General features: G+C 38.2%; 1 pseudogene; it reads right to left on the bottom strand.

The window, feature by feature from the left end:
* Positions 1 to 1,936: 1,936 nt before the first annotated feature.
* Positions 1,937 to 4,633, bottom strand: LOC122102108 (annotated as a pseudogene).
* Positions 4,634 to 5,366: the final 733 nt, after the last annotated feature.

The raw sequence follows: 5,366 nt of genomic DNA, 5'->3' as shown, positions 1-5,366 counted from the left end.
CCCTGGAGATCCATCTAATTGTGCGAATCAGTAGTGTGCTGCTTAGGTTTGGAAATTTGGAGGTGGGGGACAGTACTGGGGTTTAAACTCAGGGTCTTGCACTTGCTAGGCAGTGCCTTATCAATCCCTTTAGCCTTTTTGTTGATAAGTAGTGCTCATGGTATGGATCTATCACAATTCAACTATTTACATATTGAAAAATATTCTAGTTGTTTCTATTTATGGTGTTCTCTGTTTGCTCACTGATTTATATTTCTCTGTTTTCATCTTCCTGCCTTTCTATGGATTACTTGAACATTTCTTGTCATTCTGGGTCTTGAATCTAGGGCATCGTTCACAATATGTAATCAGTCTACTAGTAAGTTACATTAGATTTACCAACAGAAATTTATCCTTTTCTCTGGTGCTTTTATTATACATCATAACGTATTGCCAGTATACTAGAATTCTCATTTTACCAGTTAGAATGATGCATAAAACTGTACCTCCCTTTATAATTTCTTTCCCTCTCCAGTTCATAATAAATTATCCTATTTCCTGTTCATACATTGAGAAACATATTAGACAATGTTTTACTTTTTGCCTCAACTGTCAGACATAATTTAGAAAACTCAAGAGAAAAGGAAAACCTATTGTATTTACCCATACTGAAAAAAATTCTTTGTTCTTCCTTCCTTCCTGGTGCTCCAGGATTCTTCCTCTCATTTAATTCTGTTTAAAGAACTTCCTTTCGCTATTTTTCAGTAGTTGGTCTGCTAGTGATAAGTTCTTTTAGTTTTTCTTTACCTGAGAATGTCTTAACTTCCCCTTCATTCTTGAAGGATATTTTTGTTGAACGTAGAATTCTGTGCTGGCTTTTCTTTTCTTTCAGCACTTGAAAAAAATATCTGACTTTTCTTGTAACCCCTATTGATGAAAAGTCCGTAGATTATTCTTTTTCCCAAAGAAAGTGTATTTTCTTTCTGGCTGCTTTCAGGATTTTTCAATTTTAGAAATTTCATTTGTGTTGGCCTTAATATATTTTTAAGCTGATAGGAAATTTTATTTTAAAATAACAGAGAGAGAGAGACAGAGACAGAGACAGAGAGAGAGACAGAGAGAGCAGCACAGAGTATAGATAGGCCATGAGAAGACTTCAGAAAAAGTTCTCCATCCTCTCTGTTACAGAGATTGGCCTTAGGCTAAATAGGGAGACTCGAGTCCTTGAAGATAGCTTTCACCTTAATTTCTTTTTTAAAGATGTATATTTTTACTGTAAAGATACTGTACAGAGGGGTTGCAGTTACATGAGTAAGGGAATGAGTACATTTCCTATCGAGCATTGTTACCTCCTCCTTTGTTTTTCCCCTGCCATCCCTTCCCTCCCCACCTCCCCCACTCCTCCCTCCTCCCCCAAAGTTGTAAAGTTTATTTTCAACATAGTGTCTTGTACATCTCATTGCTACAATGGGTCAACTTGTATCCTTATTTCAGTTTTTTGTTATTTCCCTTCCCCTCCCTAAATTAGAAAAATGTGTATACAAGATGCAGGGCACCAGAATCAAATACAATGATTATACCATGGGGGAAGAACATACAAAAGAAACAAAAAAATCACATAGTACATTATAAGTACATTAAAAACAATAGCAAGAAAGATAAAACCTCTTGTGTCCCTATATTGGGGTTCATTTTGCTTAACATCATCTTATATGGTCATATGTACATAGCTTTTGATCTTTTCTGCTTGTGCTAGACATATATTAGTTATTGTAGATAAGGGAAACTGGAAAAAGTCCTACTAATTTCTTTTTAAAATTATCTTTAAGTAATTACACCAAGAAGTTTCAATTCAACATGTCAATTTCTGAGTTCAATGCCTCTTGGCCAATGTCACACATTCCATCATTCTCCCTCATCCCATGCAATTTATACTTATCTTCTTGAATCTATATATTTAGCACATTTGCCAGATTTGAGAACTACCAAAGGTGTGGTAGTTAATTTTTAACATTTCCTTTGAGGAAATCCAGATGAACGGACCATATTGCTTTTCCATAGCAGACTTGTATTATAGATAGATAGATATAACTATTGATGCGTCTCCTTGGACAATAGCTGTAAACCATTCTCCAAAGTCTTGTTCTAGATTAACTGCTCAATCAAAGGACTTAGTCTTCATGAATATAGCAATGGTATATATTGAAGTGGGTGAGTTATAACCACTTATTGCATTTCCTGATATGCCAAGTCGATAGTGTTTTCTCCTTTCTGCTACAGATCTCACCGACTGCATAATGTCATTGCACAGCTTGCCTCACAGAAATTTGTGATAGTCTCTGCTACTGCTACTTTGTACCCACACTTTGAACTCATAGTGTGAGGCCCTTAGGAGCCAAATTCATCAGGAAATTCAGATATCACCCTATCATTGATTTGACCCTTCACAGGGTCCAAGATAATCACTGACCGGGTTGAGTTTATTTGCTGCCTTGCAAGAAGCTCATAGAAAAGAACGAGGTCTCCTTGTTGTCGTTCAGGATCGTTGGTTTTCTGCTCACTCTGTTCCTTGTTCTTTTTGAAAGGGAATTTTTGTGAGAAATGAGGTGCTCTTTATGCTTGTCATTGAAGGGCCCTTTGGAATCAATCAGTCCAGGGGTGTGCATTAAACTTTTACTGTCTTGAATGGGGCACATTCCTTCTTCCTCTCCTCTATTTTCTGGGGGTGATGTTTATCTTGCTATCTCGTTCCAGCACGACTCTGTGCTGGCTCGCTGACACTTGTCAGCAAAGGTTTTCATAACATGGAGAATGTCTCCATACTTAAAACCAAGTCGTTGGCTTGCCTTGCCATTGCCCTTGTTCTTGTTGTAGTCAAACACGCCACTTGCATGGAGTGATGTCTCTGCTGTGGTCCATTATCTCTTCTCATTAAGTTATGGATTTTTGGCCTCAAATTGAATGTAGGCAAGCGAGTTTCCAGAGGATTCCAACATAGCAGTCAACAGCTCCCAAAATTCAGCTGTTTCCCTCTCCCCATTTGGTCCTTTATGTTTTCTATTTTGATGAGGATTTCATTCCATCTTTCCAGTACGTTTGTCTTTAATTATTCCAACTCTTTTTTTTTTTAAGATGGCTGCCTTACCATCTGATTAGATAATGCTAAGATTTGTGTCCTATCAGTCTTGGTATCTGCCTGGTATCTTTTCTCATTCCAATTGAGGTTTCCCTGGGGTTTGCTGTGACAATTGATTTTTTAAATTAAAACTTGGACATTTTGGAGTGTTGTAGACCTTAATGCAATCTTCTGCTAAAGCAGACTTCCCGTGAGACTGTTATAAGTGAAAGAAGCTGCAAGTGGCAGTGTAGACTCCCTGTATTAGCTCCACTGACATTGTGGAGAGAAGGGACTTAGTCACAGTGCCAGCTTCCCACTCTGCTATCTCAAACACCACACGGGTTAAGTGGTAGGGATACCGTCTTCCACCCAGGGAGACTGAAAGTCCACTTCCCTATCTAGCCATTGCTGGCCTGAGTGGAATCAAGACCATACTTTTTCTAAGTGTGGGTTTGGCTGAGGTAGAGAGCAACTGTTGGAAAGAGGTTTTGGTCCTAGTGAGTCGCTCCTTTTCTGGTACGTGGACCCGAGAAGACAGCCTTTGGGGGTTTTGGTGGGGTGGAGGGGGAGGACCTGTGCTCATTAGTGTTTCTGAGTTGCCAATTTCTATATCACACAGCCTGGGAGAGATGAGGCAAAAAAGAAAAGAGAAGGACCTCATCAATAAGTTTCTTCAGTTCCCAAGGCCCTTCTCAGTCTGCCCTCTTTTGTCTGTCAGGGTGGTCTTATGTTTATTTTATACATAATGTTCAAGGTTTTTTAGCTGTCCTTGGCAGAAAGAATAGCAAAAAGTACTTCTAATTCATCTTGTCCTGGAACTGGAAGTACAAGACCATCTTTTATGACTTTAAATAATTTTCATAATTTTTTCCATAAAGGTCTTACACAACGATCATGTGGGTAACCATATTGTTAACAGTGGTAATTGAGTGGATGAAAGTGGTCACTGCTCTGAAATGAGGGCAATAAAGTACCTAAAGATACTTGTTGAAAGGATGTTTCTTCAAGTGTTATTGCTCATGCACTACTCATACTACTAGCTTCTTGCTAGTCATATGTACTTTGAACACTTTTACTCCTTTAAGAATGACATTCAAGCCAGGCGTCGGTAGCTCACACCTGTAATCCTAGCTACTCAGGAGGCTGAGATCTGAGGATCACGGTTCAAAGCCAGCCCGGGCAGGAAAGTCCCTGACACTCTTATCTCCCATGAACCACCAGAAAATCAGAAGTGGCACTGTGTGTGGCTCAAGTGGTAGAGCACTTATCATGAGCTGAAGAGTTGAGGGACCGCGCCCAGACCCAGAGTTTAATCTCCATGACTGACAAAAAACAAAAAAAAAACACAAAACAAGAATGACGTTCTAATTGGTTATTTCTGGTATATATGATACTGATTCCTCATGTAAATACATGTGAAAACCTTGTTGAACGTTCTCACTCCTTTTAATACGGTTTAGGTTCTCTAGCATTTCCTGTGTAAGCAATCTTCTCATCTACATGTATGATGATTTTTTTGTTGTTTCTTTCACCCATCTATCCGTCTGGCATCTATTTTTATTTTCTTTTTAAATACATTTTTTAATATTCTGAAACAGGATCTAATCATTCAACCCAGGATGACTTCTAACTTGAAATCTTCCTGCCTCTACCTCCCAAGTACTGGATATTATTATTGATTTTTGTTTATTTTTCCAGTTTTGAGGTATTAGTCACCATAATTTTAAAATATTTTAGTTATCCCCAAAGAAACCTCATTCTTTTATTGGAAGCTTCTTTTAACTTGCCATCTCCTTAACAATTTTTTTTTACTTATTGTCTCTTCAATCCCTATTTTTTATTCTGTGGTTTTTGCTGTACACCAGTTAAACAGTCTTTTCATTTGTTTTACTAGTTCTGGGGCTTGAACTCTCACTTGGCTGTTTCACTCAAGCCTGTTTGTTGCTCTACCGTTTGAGCTACACTTCTACTTCTAGATTCTTGCTAATTAACAGAAGATAAGAGTCTCTCCATGTCTTCCAGGGCTGGATTCAACTGAAATTCTCACATCTCAGCCTCCTGAGTAGCTAGGATTACAGGTGTGAGCCACTGGTGCCTGAATCTTTATGTAACTCATTTAGTGACATCTACAACTGTTCAAACCTTCTTAGTCTTTTTATTTTAATTGCCCTCAGTTGTGAATGATAATTCAATTCTCTATATAAAAAGTTTAATGAGTATTTTCCTTCAGCCCTTTGAAAATGCCATTCCATTGTCTTCTGAACTCTGT

This window comes from Dipodomys spectabilis, unplaced genomic scaffold (assembly GCF_019054845.1).
Source record: "Dipodomys spectabilis isolate Male_0828 unplaced genomic scaffold, ASM1905484v1 ptg000749l, whole genome shotgun sequence".
NCBI lineage: Eukaryota > Metazoa > Chordata > Mammalia > Rodentia > Heteromyidae > Dipodomys > Dipodomys spectabilis.
The sequence above is the reverse complement of the archived record's forward strand: the minus strand, read 5'-3'. Positions and strand labels throughout refer to the sequence as shown.